Consider the following 18,735-nt stretch of genomic DNA (forward strand, 5'->3'; position numbering starts at 1 on the left):
TGCATCATCTTGCATTTGTTCTCCCTTCTCGACTCGCTTCTTTTGCCTCCTTGTTGTCTTCTTCGGATTGTACCCCCAGTAAAGTGTTACTATGTAAGATTTTGTTTGGGGCTCTTTTTTCATGGGAATTCAGATGAAATAACAAATGGCCTTCTTCCCATGACCCCCAAATGGGACTTTTAACATCTCTTATTCATGGTACTTGTTTCATTCTGCTTTGTGTTAAAGCTATTTTTGCTGAACCCATCCACACCAACTGCTATGTACTTTATATGAAGTAGGCACTCAAGAAATACTTTAATTAAGTGGAACTGAATTTTTCTCACTGGATTCAACTCAATAAATAAAACATTCCAATGATCAAAATACAGTTGTCCCATTGTACCTCCAAAACTCTACTCCAAGTACTACTTTTCCTGTAAATATTGACACAAAACAGCTTTGTGCTCCACTGTCCTCACTACAAATAGAAATATGAATATTTGCATCAAATCCATGAGAATGCAGAAAGGTAGAGAAAATAGGTGACTAATAATAATTAGATAATATTTCTTTTTTTAATTTTTTTAATGTTTATTTTTTTTTTTTTAGAGAGAGAGAGAGAGAGAGTGAGCGCGCGTGGAGGAGGGGCAGAGAGAGATAGAAGGAGACATGGAATCCCAAGCAGATTGTAGGCTCCTAGCTGGGGAGCCTGACGCGGGGCTCAAACTCACGAAGAGCAAGACCATGACCTGAGCAGAAGTCGGATGCTTAACTGACTGAGCCATCCAAGTGTCCCATATAATTAGATAATATTTCTAAATCCTTAATAGTAGAGTTACCACTCCCCTGCCGCCATCATGACAACTTACTCCTGCCACCTATCTGGAAAGAAGACTTCTAGGCCTTTTCAAATTTTTTTCTTTTTTTTTTTTAACGTTTATTTATTTTTTTGGGACAGAGAGAGACAGAGCATGAACGGGGGGAGGGGCAGAGAGAGAGGGAGACACAGAATCAGAAACAGGGTCCAGGCTCTGAGCCATCAGCCCAGAGCCCGACGCGGGGCTCGAACTCACGGACCGTGAGATCGTGACCTGGCTGAAGTCGGACGCTTAACCGACTGCGCCACCCAGGCGCCCCTAGGCCTTTTCAAATTCATCATGTTCCCATAAGTCACAGTGGCATTAACTAAATCTGCTTAGACTCATAATCTATTACTACAATGATAACACAGGAGAAAATAATATAAAACACAATGCATTATTGATGTACTCTGTAATGAATGCCCATTCAGTAATTGCATTCTTTCCTATTAAAAATATGGGAAGGTATATGTTGTACGAATTAAAATGTTTGTTAAAAACTATAAAAATAAATGTGAGGATTTTCTGATTCAAATGCATTGTGGGGATGCATGTAATGCAGTGTTGGGAACATCCCCCAAGGATACTTACAAGCATCATTACCCTAATATAAGTAGCGATTCACTAGCTATTTTTATCTACTTTCCATAACCCCCTTCCCATGCCTCCATCAAACCCGGCTTGTGGCCCACCCTCAGCAGAGGATCCCTTTCTAATAGCCAGAGGCTGAGAACATGACAAAGTGAGTAATGACAAGATCAGGGTCTCAAAGGGTAAACACAGGGAAGGTTTCTGAAGTGATGCCCATCGGGGGTATAGCTCAGTGGTAGAGCATTTGACTGCAAAGTGCTGCCCATGGCCATGCAGGAAGGAGTGTGGATAGAACCATGGCAAGAGGACAGCTGATGGGCAACAGCCCAACTCCCTTGAACTCGCACTTTGGGGCCTCACAGCCCCACCAGAAAAGGAGGTGATCTCCATGCAGAAAGGATTCAGTACTCACCATGGCCACAAATCAATCCTAAACAGTTCACCCCACCGAAACATAAGTGCTCCGAGGATTCAGATCTCCCATCCAGACATTATCCCCACCCAGGTGGCCATCTTGTGGCTTCTTTTGCCCTCTGAGTATGGTTCACTTTCATGTGTTTTCTGGAATAAGTATTCTGCAAGCAGGACAGCATGTGATACAAAGCCCTGGGACTCTGAGAATGGACGGAGGCAGGTATGAGGAGACAGGCTCTGAGAAGGGAAGTTTCGGTTATATGAGAAAATGAAGTACTTTTCTTATTAACAGAGAAACAGGACTTTTGCAAGTTTCCTTTGCAACTTTTCCTTGCAAGTTTTTCAAACGGACACCTTCTACCATTTACCATGAGAACTGTTTTCTCCCTAGGCTCAAAAAAGCAAGAGTAAAAAGTAATTCCCCATCCTCTGTGCTAATGTCTCTCGAAACAAGGCTGTGCAGGAGACACTGACAACCTGGACCCTGTGAATGGAGATGGACAGGACGAGGAGGAGCCTGGAAGATCTGTTCTATCAAGAACAGTTCAAGGGTCTCAAGTACTGTTGTAGATTGAACTGTGTTGCCCACAAAAGATACGATGAAGTCCCAACCTCCCATCCCTCACAATGGAAACTTATTTGGAAATAGGGCCGTTGTACTGGAGTAGGTTGGGTACTTAATCCAACTGGTGTCCAACTATGACTGGTGTCTTTACAGGACAAAGAAAGAGACACAGAGGGAAGATGCCCAAATAAAGACCCAGCGATGCAGCGAGAGCGCCATGTGCAAATGGAAGCAAAGACTAGTGATGCAGCTATAAGCCGGGGAACTCCAAGGCTTTTGTGCCATCCCAGAAGCGAGGACAGAAGCATGAAACAAACCCTCCATCGGATTCCTCAGATGGCACCAACTCTGCCGATGCCTGGATTTCAGACTTCTGGATCCCACAGCTACATAAGAACAGACCTGCGTGGGGGCGCCTGGGTGGCGCAGTCGGTTAAGCGTCCGACTTCAGCCAGGTCACGATCTCGCAGTCCGTGAGTTCGAGCCCCGCGTCAGGCTCTGGGCTGATGGCTCGGAGCCTGGAGCCTGTTTCCGATTCTGTGTCTCCCTCTCTCTCTCTGCCCCTACCCCATTCATGTTCTGTCTCTCTCTGTCCCAAAAATAAATAAAAAACGTTGAAAAAAAATTAAAAAAAAAAAAAAAAAGAACAGACCTGCGTGGTTTTAAGCCACCCAGTTTACAGTGCTTTGTTGCAGCAACTCTAGAAAACCAATAGAGGTGCTGATCATGGGAGTGTTGTCTCCCCACGTGAGAAGGGATGCTACATCCAACAGGGCACACATGGCTTCTGTGTGGGCCAGTAAGGAGAAACAGGACCCCCAGCTGCAAGAAACATAAAGGAAATGTGTAACAGAGCTGTCCTTCTAACTGAGGGTGAACCACCCAGAAGTCCATGAGAAGTTTCACTGTATTTTGACAGTTCTTAGAGAATCTGGATGACTTCTTACAAGGAGGATGGCTGAGAGGGTTCGTGAGTAAGGAGATCTTTTCACCTCTAAGATGTTTTTCTAATACTGTGGGGTCTTCCCAGGTATGGTTTGCCACTGTCCCCCACCCTGATCCCCTGAGGAGAGTCCTGGGGACAGGTGAGCGATCTGAAAACTGGTACCTATGTGGCCTTGAGGTGCTTGTGTATTACGGATATTTGCTAACGTGTGTGCCTTTCTTACTTGGCTCCACCATGCTGGCAGTGGAAAGGGTATGCATGCATTTCCCAAGCATACACCAGTTTATTTTGATGGGAAAATGTCGGAATATGCTGCGAGTGATGGGAGGTGGCAGCTGGTTCGCAGATAGACACTCAAGTTTCAAAAAGAACAAAGAAAAATGTCTGCATCAGGACACAGCAGAGCAAGGGCTCTAATTCCTACAGGACACTGGTTAGTCCACGGTTAGAGCACTTATTATGTCTTCCTCTAACAATTGCCTAGAACCAGCCGAGACAATTCTTGGCACTTTTTTGGCTGTTCTTCCCAACTTTGAAAGAAAATGTTATTTGCATTCCTTCAAAGTCTAAGCAGTGAGGAAGAGTAATGTGTCTCACAATTAATGAGTTACACTGAAACGCTGAGAAGAACTCTTATGTGAGCTCCAAGTCTAATAGACCGGGGAGGTCTTGTAAATGAAATTGCTATTCAGCAGACATATGCCCTTGGCAGAGTCCCTATCTGAGGAAAGTCAGTGGGAAAAAAAGAAAACAAGGAAAACCAATTACTGCAGTTTGTACACCAAGAAGAGCTACAGTCGGTCCACGAGGAGACAATTCCTGGGTATAAATGAAAAAATGACACTTAAGTGGTTGCACCACCGTTTTTACAGATGACTTTTCACAAGAATCAAAGGGTAGAGGATGCGAAGAAGCAAGAGGCAAAGGGGATACGGTGACAGGCAGATAATTCCAGATAATTCTCTGGCTTGGGTTACTCTGCCCCATAACAGCTGTAGTAACACGGACTCTCTCGTTGACGGGAGAGAGACCTTGCTAATGATTAATTAAACCAGGTGACTGTACTCTGTTTCCACCCCACGTGGGTACACCACAACTCAGTTATGACAACAGCCACTTAGACTTATCACCAGGCTGTACAGGTTTAAGGGTTCAGCCTCCACAAGACTACCTACCCCTTCTTCAACTTCCAGCCTCAAGATCTAGGGGTCCTTAGTCCACCCGCATGTCTGACAAACTGGTTACAAAATGGGGGGTTCCCACGATCCTCTTAGGTGTAACAATTCAGAATCAGTCAGAACTTGGGAAAGTGCTAACTTACGATTACAGGCTATTGTGAAGGATCCCCACAGGGCAGGGTCTGGGAGGGAGTGCCGCATTTCCATGTGGAAGCAGGCACACCACCCTCCCAGCACATCCATGTTCACCAATCAGGAAGCTCTCCTGAGCTTCAGCGTGCAGAGTTTCCATTGACATTTCATTACACAGGCATGGCTGATTAAATCATTACATAGGCATGACTGATTAAATCGTTGACCAAATGACTGAACTCAATCCCTAGCTCCTTCCTTTCCTCAAAGGGTGAGTTGACCCAAAGTTCAAACCTCCTAATCACATGTTTGGTTTTCTAGTGACCCCCATCTTGAAGCTACCTAGAGGCTCACCATGATCCACCTTGTTGGAATAACAGAGACATTCCAAGGGTTTTTGAAGCTTTGTACTGGGAACCGGGGACAAATACCAGATATATTCTTTATTATACCACACTCCGTTATTCCTCCATCTGATGTAAACATTTTGAAAACGTAGTCCACTTGACCTCCACATCTTCTCCATTACTAAGATACAAAACAGCTGCCATCTGTAGTAGGGAAAGGGAAAGGGCTAGGCAGAATCACTGAGCCTGGGCTCCGTTATCACCTCTTACTTAGGCTCAACCAAGGACAGATCTAGAAGTGAATCCCTGAAGTTTTTCTATTTATAGATGTATGGTGCTGGCAGAATCCACAGGGAAGCAGTTATTCCTCTTTATTAATAACTGTAAAACTAATAACAGCTGACATTTACTGAATATTTATTATGTGCTAGGCATCATCCTTAGCACCTCATATGTATTTAATCATTCAACCCTCTCAACAATCTTACGAGATGTTAACCCATCTCCTCTTGATGGACATATTTAGATTGCTTCCAATGTTTTTCTTAACCAAATAACATTACAATGAAAAACCAAGGGCAATCTCCAATGTTTGAGGAGCATGAACCAAAACTCCACTCATTTTTTTTTTAATTTATTTGAATTCAAGTTAGTTCACATACAGTGTAGTATTGGTTTCAGGAGTAGAACCCAGTGATTCGTCACTTACGTATAACACCCACTGCTCATCCCAACAAGTGCCCAACCATAAGAGACTCTTAAATACAGAGAAGAAACTGAAAGTTGTTGAAGGGGAGGTGGGTGGGGGGAAGGGTTAAATGGGTGGTGGGCATTAGGAGGGCACTTGTTAGGATGTCCACTCATTTATTATATCTTCATTTTATAAATGAAGAAAACCAAAACACAGAGAAAATGAGGAGAATGGTTAAATTTTCAAAAATATAGGAAGACATAAAATTACAAGTTAACATCTCCCTCTCCCTCCAACCTTCAGGCTGTACATTAGAATTAATGACTATTAAGATTTTCATGTGAATCCTTCCTTATTTTTTAATTTTTTTTTCAACGTTTTTTATTTATTTTTGGGACAGAGAGAGACAGAGCATGAACGGGGGAGGGGCAGAGAGAGAGGGAGACACAGAATCGGAAACGGGCTCCAGGCTCCGAGCCATCAGCCCAGAGCCCGACGCGGGGCTCGAACTCACGGACTGCGAGATCGTGACCTGGCTGAAGTCGGACGCTTAACCGACTGCGCCACCCAGGCGCCCCTGATCCTTCCTTATTTTAAGAATAACATTTCAGAGTATTTTACTCACCGTTAAGGATATTAAGATACATGATGATGAATGATGATAGATAGATATTTTCTTTACAAAAACTGGGTGTTATATGATGATTTTTTCTTTATAAAAACTGGGTGTTATATGAATCACTGGGTCCTACTCCTGAAACCAAGACTAATGGCATGTTAACTAGCTTGAATTTAAATAAATAATTTTTAAATGGAATCATAGTAAAATATATATCCCTTTTTTATTTAACTCTATTAATTGGAAATCTCTCCATGTCAACAATACAAATTTACTTTATTCTTTGTAATGACATATAATAATTTATTTAACCCACCCCCTCTCGACATTTAGAATGCTTTCAATTTTGTCTTAATAAAGCTACATTACAATGACAGACAAGGGTAAACCTCAGGGTTTGAGTATCACAAACCAGCATCCCATTTACTCCTAATGTCTCACCCAAGGATGTGGTAGAATCACAGACACCTTCACAATATTGACCATGAGATAGGGTTAGAGGCTCTAGCAGTATTTTAAGGATGCTATGCAAGAAGCATCTTGGATCTGTGTTTCTGCCCGGAGCAAGGACGCAGACTCCAATCAGGTAGCTGTCCCTACCACAAAAAAAAAAAAAAAAAAAAAAAAAAAGTAGGAGATAAACCTTTGTAATACTACAGGACAACAGAGAACACAGAAATAAAACACGCAAGCAGTTGACCAAAACACAGAATGCTTAAATTGGAGTAAAACCCAAAACCTAACGTGGACTTTATATGAAGGGAGGAGCATCCCTTAGAGGAAAGGGTAGGTGTTCCAATGTCAGAATCCATTGCAACTCTGCCTTTTAGCAGTAATCTGGTCTGAACATTAGCTTCATTGTCTGATGTCTAAAAGGCAGGAAGGAATAATAATTTGCAACACACACAAGAATAATCCACATGAAAATATTTCATCAAATACTATGAAATACCATCTAGTCATATTTTCTTTTTTTTTAATTTTTTTTTAACGTTTATTCATTTTTGAGACAGAGAGAGACAGAGCATGAATGGGGGAAGGTCAGAGAGAGAGGGAGACACAGAATCCGAAACAGGCTCCAGGCTCTGAGCTGTCAGCACAGAGCCCGACGCGGGCTCGAACTCACGGACCGCGAGATCATGACCTGAGCCAAAGTCGGACGCCCAACCGACTGAGCCACCCAGGCGCCCCTATATTTTCCAAATACCCCTCACACGTGCTCACGCAGCCAGAGATATTTGGACCGTCTTGTCTACGTGACACTTCATTCAAGCACCTCACACCTGCAGTCTGGCTCATCCTCTAATGGAGGGTGAGGTGAGGCAACATCATCCCCACTTTACAGATGGGAAAAGCAGTGCAAAGTAGAGAAGTATGTGAAGGACATGTGGAGACAATGATAGTTGAAGACACTTGACACAGAAAACCACAATACTGCCAGCTGCCAGCTCAGGGCTCTTCCTAGCTATTTACAAGCTTGTTTCTAAGGTACTGTGGGCATCAGCACGCAGTGGAATGCCGCGTTCTACCACCTCCGGTCTGGACTAAAATATGTAGCAAAATGTACCACCGTTATTATCATCATGCACCCATTCTTTGTGTTATCTATTTTCCCTGTCTCCTGGGGCAGCTTAAAACACCGTTTTCATGCCACTATCATTCACTATGGACACAGGGTCTATGGATTGTGGAGCCACAGCGGAGCAGTCTGACGGATGGTGGTCCTACGTTCTTGCCTCTCCTGGCCAGGGTAGCTCATGGCTCTCTGGGAACCACACCCACAGCAGCAGGAACCACGCTCCGCGTCAGAACGGATGAAGCCCCGTCACCATAATGCAGGGCATGACCGAAGGATGCTGCTGTGTGTTAACAGGCTGGATCCCCTCTCCGGAAAGCCTGAAGACCGGGGTCAGGAGGTGAAAAGATTAATAATGCTGGATGGTTCCCAGGCACTTAGGATGGTGATTAATCAGCCTTAGAAAGCACTTTAGCGGGACCCTTGCAGTGTTACTCTACACGCTTTCGACGCAGAATGGCAGAGCAGCAAAAACACAGACTCAGACTTCCGAGAGCGGCTTTCTAGACCAAGTCCCACAACCTTGCAGCTGTTGAGACACCAGGCAAGTCTCTTCACTTCTCTGGGCCATAGTTTACTTGTCCGCAAAATGGGGATAAAAGATGTCTGACCCGCCTCTAAGGCTGGTGAGACAATGAAGCCAGATGACTCACGTGACAGTGTTTTGTGAACCTGGAGGTAGGATGTCGAGGTGATTTCGGTGACACATCGATGTGACGATCGGTTGCTCCTTCCCAGACAGCACATTCCTCATTACCACGTTCATTTTCAGTGAACAGGTTAACCATGAGGAGAACTTTGTGAAACACACTTACTCCTCACAGGACTTTCTTCTCTATAGACGAGACTGTGGTTGGTCACCGGCCCGCAGTACACTCTCACGGTGGGAAGAAACTGATTTCTGGAATTCCCCATGTTTACAACACCCAGTTAAGAAGCAACGAGAAGTCTGACGCCATGTCCACTTAGCTAAAGGTCAACATCCGTGAACAACCAGTAAGTTCAGGCGTCTATCTGTGTACCTCTTTCCCAAGCTAAATTTTCAATTAAAAAGACCTGTCATCAGAACCGCCAGCTTTGAAACAAGGTTTGTAAAAGCCTGACGCCCTGGCTTGATATGCAATATTCTGCAAATTTAAATGCAATTTGCAGAACTGAAAGTATACTTTTATTGCCTGAAGTCTATAAAGAAGATGAATACCCTTGTTCTAGGAACTAGTTATAGGCACTATGAATTTTCTGATCATTCTTCCCTCAACAGAGATAGTAAACCCAAGGCATTAATGCAACTCTGTCTCTCCTCTGTCAGAGTAGAGCTTTGGAGGACAGGTGCCAGTTGGTCCCAGTTGTCCAGTTCCTGGGCCCAGGGTGGAGCCCGGAGAAAGCAAGAGAGATCAGTGGTGAGGTGAGTGAGTAAATGCAGAGGCTGCAACCTGCCAGAGAGCCAGTTCCAGGCTGAAAATGGATGTCAAGCCGGGCTGTCAATCCTGAAACTTCCGACAGCAATGGAATAAACACAACGGGCCAAAAAGTGAGGTCAATCATTGAGGATAAATCCCAGTGTCGATACCCGTGAGCGCATCTTGAAAACTGCCAGCATACAGGATGCCTGGGTGGTTCGGTCGGTTAAGTGTCAGACTTCAGCTCAGGTCATGATCTCATGGTTCATGAGTTAGGGCCCTGCATGGGGCTCTGTGCTGACAGCTCAGAGCCTGGAGCCTGCTTCCGATTCTGTGTCTCCTCCTCTCTCTGCCCCTCCCCTGCTCGTGCTCTGTCTCTCTCTGTCTCCCAATAATAAAATAAATGTTTAAAAAATATTTTTTTAAAAAGAAAAAAACTTCCAGCATTTATTTGCCAATATGAGCCAGGTTGGCTTAAGTTAATTAAGATCATGTAATACTTCATAAAGCCCATATACAAAAGAACCACAGCTAATGTCATCCTCAATGGGGAAAAAGTGATAGCCTTTTCCTTATGGTCAGGAACAAGACAAGGATGTCCACTCTCACCGTTGTTATTTAACATGGTACTAGAAGTCTCCCTCAGCAATCAGACAACAAAAAGAAATAAAAGGCATCCATATCAGCAAGGAAAAAGTCAAACTTTCGCTATTTGTAGACGACATGATACTCTATGCAGAAAACCCAAAAGACCCCACCAAAAAATTGTTAAAACTAATGCATGAATTCAGCAAAGCCGCAGGATATAAAATCAGTATACAGAAATCAGTTGCATTTCTATACACCGATAATGAAGCAGCAGCAGAAGAAATCAAGGAATCGATCCCATTTGCAATTTCACCAAAAACAATTAGATACCTAGGAATAAACCTAACTAAAGAAGCAAAAGATATATACTCTGAAAACTATAGAACACTTATAAGAGAAATCAAAGAGGCTGCAAAGAAGTGAAAAAGCATTCCATGCTCATGGGTTGGAAGAACAAACATTGTTAAAACATCTATACTACCCAAAGCAATCTACACATTTAATGCAATCTCCATCAAAATACCACCAGCATTTTTCACAGAGCTAGAACAATCCTACAACTTGTGTGGAACCACAAAAGACCTCAAAGAGCCAAAGCAATCCTGAAAAAGAAAACCAAAGCTGGAGGCATCTCGGTTCCACAATTCAAGCTATATTATAAAGCTGTAGTCATCAGGACAGTATTGTACTTGCACAAAAAGACACATAGATCAATAGAACAGAATAGAAAACCCAGAAATGGAACCACAACTATATGGTCAACTAATCTTCGACAAAGCAGGAAAGAATATCCAGTGGGAAAAAGACAATCTCTTCAACAAATGGTGTTGGGAAAACTGGACAGCAACATGCAGAAGAATGAAACTGGACCACTTTCTTACACCATATGCAAAAAATAAATTCAAAATGGATGAAAGAACTAAATGTGAGACCGTAAACCATCAAAATCCTAGAGGAGAACACAGGCAGCAACCTCTTTGACGTCAGCTGAAGCAACTTCTTACTAGACGTGTCGCCAAAGGGAAAGGAAACAAAAGCAAAAATGGACTATTAACTTCATCAAGATAAAAGCTTCTGCATAGAAAAGGAAACAATCAACAAAACCAAAAGGCAGCCTACAGAATGGGAGAAGATATGTGCAAATGATATATTTGACAAACGGTTGGTATCCAAAATCTGTAAAGAAGTTAGCAAACTCAACATCTGAAGAACAAATAATCCAGTTAAGAAATGGGCAGAAAAGACAGATACCATATGTTTTCACTCTTATGTGGATCCCGAGAAACTTAACAGAAGTCCATGGGGGAGGGGAAGGAAAACAAAAAGAGGTTAGAGGGAGACAGCCAAAGCATAAAAGACTCTTAAAAACTGAAAACAAGGGTTGATGGGAGGGTGGGAGGGAGGGGAAGGGAGGTGATGGGTATTGAGGAGGGCACGTGTTGGGATGAGCACTGGGTGTTGTATGGAAACCAATTTGACAAAAAATTTCATTAAAAAAAAACTGAGGATTGATGGGGGGTGGGAGGGAGGGGAGGGTGGGTGATGGGTATGGAGGAGGGCACGCTTTGGGGTGAGCACTGGTGTTATATGGAAACCAATTTGACAATAAATTTCATATTAAAAAAAAGAAAAAGAAAAAGAAATGGGCAGAAGACATGAATAAACACTTTTACAAAGAAGACATCCAGATGGCTAACAGACACATGAAAAGATGCTCAGCATCACTTACCATCAGGGAAATACAAATCAAAACCATAATGATATACCACCTCACACCTGTCAGAATGACTAAAATTAACAACTCAGAAACAACAGATGTTGGCGAGGATGCAGAGAAACGGGAACTCTCTTGCACTGTTGACAGGAATGCAAACTGGTGCAGCCACTCTGGAGAACAGTATGGAGGTTTCTCGAACGGCTACAAATAGAGCTGCCCTATGATTGCACTGATTGCACTAACAGGTATTTATCCAAAGGCTACAAAAACACAGGTTCAAAGGTGCACATGCCCCCCAATGTTTATAGCAGCATTATCAACAATAGCCAAGCTACGGAGACAGCCCAAATGTCCATCAAATGACGAATGGAGAAAGAAGATGTGTTCCATAAATACAATGGATTGTTATTCAGTCATCAAAAAGAATGAAATCTTGCCATTTGCAACATATGGATGAAACTAGAGTGTATTATAGTAATGAATTAAGTCAATCAAAGAAAGACAAATACCACATGATTTCACTCATATGTGGAATTTAAGAAACAAAATAGATGAACATAATGGAGTGGGGGGAGAGGGAAACAAACCATGAGAGACCCTTAAAGATAGAGAATAAACTGAGGGTTGATGGAGGGAGATGGGGGGGGGGGGGGGGGCCAGACAGGTAATGGGTACTAAGGAGGGCAGTGCTTTGATGAGCACAGGGTGTTCCATGTAAGTGATGAATCATTGAATTCTACTCTTGAAACCAATATTGCACTATATGTTAACTAACAAGAATTTGAATAAAAATCTGAAGAAAAAAGAAAGACAATGTAATGCTTTCCTAGTTGCATAGCTCCAGAAATATGCTCATCTAAATATTTTTAAATGCCCCGAGTACCCGGGTGGCTCAGTCAGTTGAGCCTTCAACTTCGGTTCAGGTCACGATCTCAGGGTTTGTGAGTTCGGGCCCCAGTTCAGGCTCTGTGCTGACAACTCAGAGCCTGGAGCCTGCTTGAGTTTCTGTGTCTCCCTCTTTCTCTGCCCCTCCCCTGCTCGAACTCTCTCTCTCTCTCTCAAAAATAAGTAAACATTAAAAAAAATTAATGAAATAAAAAATAAGTAAACATTTTTTAAAAATATTTTTAAATGCTTTGTTTAAGATGTGCAGCTCTATTCTTTAATATAGCATCAAAATGTATGATTTGGAACTAGCAATTATCTAATCGACCTCCCTGCCTGCAGCCCGGCTTCCTTCATTCATTCCAAGCAGATGAAGGTCCATCCTTGGTATTCCCAGGAAGGCAAACCCACAGCTTTCCCAGGTAACTTTCTTCAAAATTTAACTGTGTTTACGGAAAGAAACTCCCCCTCTGCGTTTGTGCTTCTTTCTTCTAAAATCACCAAGCCAATGTTCACTTTACCACCTATAGTCTGCCTCAGTTCCTGCTGTATTTTCCTAATGCCCCTTTCTCATGTAGCTCTTCTAATACACCAAATTCACTTTCTTATTTCCAGGGACATCAAAAAAGAGATTATACACTTAGAAAATGCATTTGCCAGAAGCTATGTAAATGGTCAAGTCTAAACTTGACTTAATTTATTTATCAGGCAGGAAGACAGCTGCTTCCTGGCACCTTGCTCAGGACAGGTGCACAGTTAAAACAGAAAGGGGCACTGTCCTCAGTCCAGCTGGACCCAAGCCATGGCATCAACCAGGAAGGTGAACAATGGAGCCCTTCAAGACCTGTGACACACGGATCTTACAAAGAAGCTCGGCACTGAACCTACCTTTCCACCAGGTCATCCTTCTTATGCCAACCACTCAGATGATGCACCTTCTAGGTATCCTGCTCAAAGAAGGAGCTGGGGACGTGGCCAAGAGAGAAACTATCTTCCCTTTGACAAATGGATCACAGCAGCATTTGTACACAGCCGCAAGGTTTGGGTTATTTCTCTAAGTCAGCTTAAGAAAATCCCTCTGGCGCTAGAATGCTTCTAGACTGTGTATTTAGAGGAAGGAAGCTGCTGCCAGCCTCCCAGTTGCCTTCCCGTCTCCCTGACCTCCCTTCCACACACACACACACACACACACACACACACACACACACACACATGCACACACACACACACACACACACACACACACACACACACACACGAAGGTCTCTGACAAATGCGTACTGGCCTCTGGAGGAAGTTTGATCCTGTCTGCAGAACTGCAAAGGTGCCATTTGCATCTTTGAATTATTTTATCAAGGCAAGAATTGGTTGAGTGTTGCATACACACATAAAATATCCCTTGCAAGCACTTTCTCTATGGTACAGACTGTGCAGATTCATTTACTGAACAGACCACTAATAGAAGTAGTAATATTAGAAGCAGGAGCAATAGGACTTCCAGCTGATAGCTACCACTTACGAGCTGCCTCCTATGTATTGCATATTTTCTGAGCACTCCAGAAATGTGTGGAATTTCCCAATTCTCACATCCACCCTTTGACTTCAGTTTTTGCTGCTGCTTCTACTGATGCTGAAATGGAGGCGCAGAGAGGCTTGGGCACGTGCTCAAGGGTGCGCAGCTCACCAGCAGTGTGACAGAGTCGGGATGCAGAACCAGCTCCGTTTTGGTCCAAAGCCTGGGCTCTTCACACTGTGCCCCATCCGACCCCTCCGCACAGCGAGAGCAGGGTGGAAAAGAGAACACAGGTTCCAAGTCCAACGTGTCAGGTAGCTAGATCTCCTTAGATACGATTGATGACCCAAGGTACTTGGTTGAAATAGAGTTGGCTTCTTTTCTGAATTTCTTTTTTCCTTGCAGACATTTTGGCTCTCTTCTCTAAGCACTTTCACCTTTTGTTGACTTATATTTAGCATGTGAACATTTGCACAGGGCAATAATGCCCTCTCGTTTGCATGTTACGAAAGTACAAGTCAAAAGGCTCTTGGGTATATTATGTCTTCCATGGTTTGTTCTCTGCTTTGCCACCTCCATGTCTTTCTTTTCCCCTTTTTTCCCAATGCAGCCGTGCAGCCTAAGTCATGCGCTTGTTCTATAATTGAAAATTAATCTGCAGACAGAGGGTTAAGTCTTAGTGAATGTCAGGAGGACACGTCCTCAGCAACACTTCATCTCCTTCCTTTCCCATACGTTATGAATGTGATGGTGTGAATTGTAGCCCCCAGAAGTCTGAGTTAAGAAAAAAAAATTTTTTAATTAAAAATCACAAAATAAGGGCTACTGTAAGTGGAGAAGATTACCACGCTATAGACTATGTTATTTAATGATAGACTCTGCATCTACAGATTATCTTTCATTTTATGAAGCTAAACACTTTAAAAAATATTGATCTGTTTGGGAGGGAGCCAAGATGGCGGAACAGCATGGAAGTTTTTTGTGGGTCTCCCATCCATGAAATTCAGCCAGGCCAACACTAAACCATCCTGCACACCTAGAAAACTGATCTGAGGATTAACACAACAACCTGCACAACTTGAACCACAGAATTCAGCAGGTACGCAGTGCAGAGAGGTGACTTGGGGAAAGAGAAGCCAGAGGGCAGGGAGCTGCTTTTGCGTGTGGAGAGAGGATGGAAACCAGGGGTAGAATACAGGAAAAGCACCCCTCCCCAAAAGCAGCTGGAGAGAAAGTGGAAAATTGGAAACGGCCGCAGGGACTGAACTAAGAAAGGAGAAAGGAGTGGGTTTAAACTCCATTAAGACTGTAAACAAGGGGAGCAAAGAGTCAGCAACTCCGCAGCTCGATACCTGGCGGTGCTCTGATGGGAAGGGCGAATCCCCAGGAGCAGAGTGGAGTCCGGGGGTCTTCAGGCCACAAGGGGAGAGGCGGTTCCCCTGCTGGGAGGACATTTGGTAGAGCCTGTGAGGCTACCTGAGCCCAGCAGACCCCAGAGAACAGCCACATTCGCTGGTGCTGGAACAAGGTCATTAAGGGTGAAGCCTGGTGCCAGATGTGTGTTGTGATTTTCCATAATCCCTGAAATGCTGCTGCTACACTATCTCGTGAACTTTTTCTGGGGCAGGCTGGCACCTGGCTGCAATCTCTAGGCTTCGGCCGCAGCCGGGTCCCAGGAACTTTTCTGGGTGCGGCCGGCATTCGGCCATTGCTCAGTGAGACCCTCCGCGGAGGGGCGGAACGGGTCAAAGCCGCGGTCCCTCAGAAGTAAGGAGCCGGGGAAAACAGCCGCATCTGAGACAAAACTCAGGAGGGAGGTACTACCTGGGGCTTGGTCACAGACAGGGTAAAAGCTGTCCACAGAGTGGACAAAAGCTGAAAACAGGATGGGTGCGTGATTGCTGATTGGAGAGGAAAGAGTTCCCATACTAAAGACTGGGCAGCTAAGTGATGCCATTGTCACGGCTCCTGCACACATGCATACGCACGTATGAGAGCCAGAACAATCCACCCCAGTGAGCTAAGCAGCGCCATCTAGTGGAGAACGGAGTCATTACACTAAGCCCCACCCAACTGAGCCAACCTCTCGCTCTTCAAGAACACAATTCTCACCACCTGCTTAGGTTATGGACTATAAAGCACTTCATAGTTTGACTTCTAGGGGAAAATGAAGTAATTTCAGTCATATTTCAGTCTGTTAGCAGGTCCATCTATTCAATTTTCTTTCTTTTTTATTTTTTCTTTTTCATTTCTTTTCTTTTTCTTGAATACAGAAAGAAAAAATTCATTTTTATTTTCAATTTTATTAAAAATATTTTTCTTTAATTGTTTTTTACTATATTTTTTAGTTTTGTGTAATTTTTTTCAAATTCTATTTTACTTTCCTCATGTCATTTTAGTCTACTTCAGTGTATTCATTTGTTCAAATTTTCAACTGATTTCATTTTTTCTTTCTTTTTTTCCCTCCCTTTTTTCTCTCATCTATCAAACCACTTTCAACACCCAGAACAAAACACACCTAGGACCTAGCATCATTTATTCGATTTTGTGTGTGCATGTTTTTTTAATTTTTTAATTTTAATATTTTTTTATTTTAATTTGTTCTACCTCATTGGTTCCTTTTCTCCCTTCAAAATGATGAAATGAAGGAATTCATCCCAAAGGAAAGAGCAGGAAGAAACAACAGCCAGGGACTTAACCAACACAGATACAAGGAAGATGTCTGAAACAGAATTTAGAATCACGATAATAAGAATACTACCTGGAGTCGAAAATAGATTAGAATCCCATTATGCAGAGATAAAAGAAGTAAAAACTAGTCGAGATGAAATAAAAAATGCTATAACTGAGCTGCAATCACAGATGGATGCCGCGGCAGCAAGGATGGATGAAGCAGAACAGAGAATCAGTGATATAGAGAACAAACTTATGGAGAATAATGAAGCAGAAAAAAAGAGGGAGATTAACGCAAAAGAGCATGATTTAAGAATTAGAGAAATCAGTGACTCATTAAAAAGGACCAACATCAGAATCATAGGGATCCCAGAAGAGGTAGAGAGAGAAATAGGGGTAAAAGGGTTATGTGAGCAAATCATAGCGGAAAACTTTCCTAACCTGGGGAAAGGCACAGGCATCAAAATCCAGGAAGCACAGAGGACCCCCATTAGATTCAACAAAAACCGACCATCAACAAGGCCACAAGTATTTTGTGAACAAATTCACAAAATACTCAGGCAAGGAGAGAATCTTGAAAGCACCAAGGGAAAAAAAGCCCTTAACCTACAAGGGAAGACAGATCAGGTTTGCAGCAGACTTATCCACAGAAACTTGGCAGGCCAGAAAGGAGTGGCAGGATATATTCAATGTGCTGAATCAGAAAAATATGCAGCCAAGAGTTCTTTATCCAGCAGGGCTGTCATTCAAAATAGAAGGAGAGATAAAAAGTTTCCCAAACAAAAATTAAAGGAGTTTGTGACCACTAAACCAGCCCTGCAAGAAATTTTAAGGGGGACTCTCTGAGGGGAGAAAAGGCGAAAAAATAAATAAATAAATAAATAAATAAACAAACAAACAAACAAATACCAAAAGCAACAAAGGCTAGAAAGGACCAGAGAACACCACCAGAAACTCCAACTCTACAAGCAACATAATGGCAATACATTCAAATCTTTCAGTACTCACTCTAAATGTCAATGGACTCAATGCTTCAATCAAAAGACATAGGGTAACAGAACGGATAAGAAAACAAGATCCATCCATATGCTGTTTACAAGAGACCCAATTTAGACCTAAAGACACCTTCAGATTGAAAATAAGGGGATGGAGAACCATCTATCATACTAATGGTCAACAAAAGAAAGCTGGAGTAGCCATACTTATATCAGACAATCTAGACTTTAAAATAAAGATTGTATCAAGAGATACAGAAGGGCATTATATCGTAATCAAGGGTCTATCCACCAAGAAGACCTAACAATTGTAAACATTTATGCGCCAAATGTGGAAGTACCCAAATATATAAATCAATTAATCACAAACATAAAGAAACTCATCGATAGTAATACCATAATAGTAGGAGACTTCAACACCCCACTCACAGCAATGGACAGATCATCTCATCAAAAAATCAACAAGGAAACAATGGCTTTGAATGACACACTGGACCAGATGGACTTAACAGATATATATTCAGAACATTTCATCCTAAAGCAGCAGAATATACATTCTTCTCGAGTGCACATGGAACGTTCTCCAGAATACACCACATACTGGGACACAAATCAGCCCTCAGCAAGTACAAAAAGATCGAGATCATACCGTGCATATTTTCAGACCACAATGCTATGAAACCCAAAATCAACCCCAAGAAAAAATGTGGAAAGGTAACAAATACTTGGAGACTAAAGAACATCCTACTAAAGAATGAATGGGCTAACCAAGAAGTTAAAGAGGAAATTAAAAAGTATATGGAAGCCAATGAAAATGATAACACCACAACCCAAAACCTCTGGGACACAGCAAAGGTGGTCATAAGAGGAAAGTATACAGCAATCCAGGCCTTCCTAAAGAAGGAAGAAAGATCTCAGATACAGAACCTAACCTTAGGCCTTAACAAGCTGGAAAAAGAACAGCAAATAAAACCCAAAACCAGCAGAAGATAGGAAATAATAAGGATTAGAGCAGAAATTAATGTTATCAAAAAAAAAATACACAGTAGAACAGATCAATGAA

Source organism: Herpailurus yagouaroundi, unplaced genomic scaffold (genome assembly GCF_014898765.1).
Source record: "Herpailurus yagouaroundi ecotype Mexico unplaced genomic scaffold, PumYag 253, whole genome shotgun sequence".
Taxonomy (NCBI): Eukaryota; Metazoa; Chordata; class Mammalia; order Carnivora; family Felidae; genus Herpailurus; species Herpailurus yagouaroundi.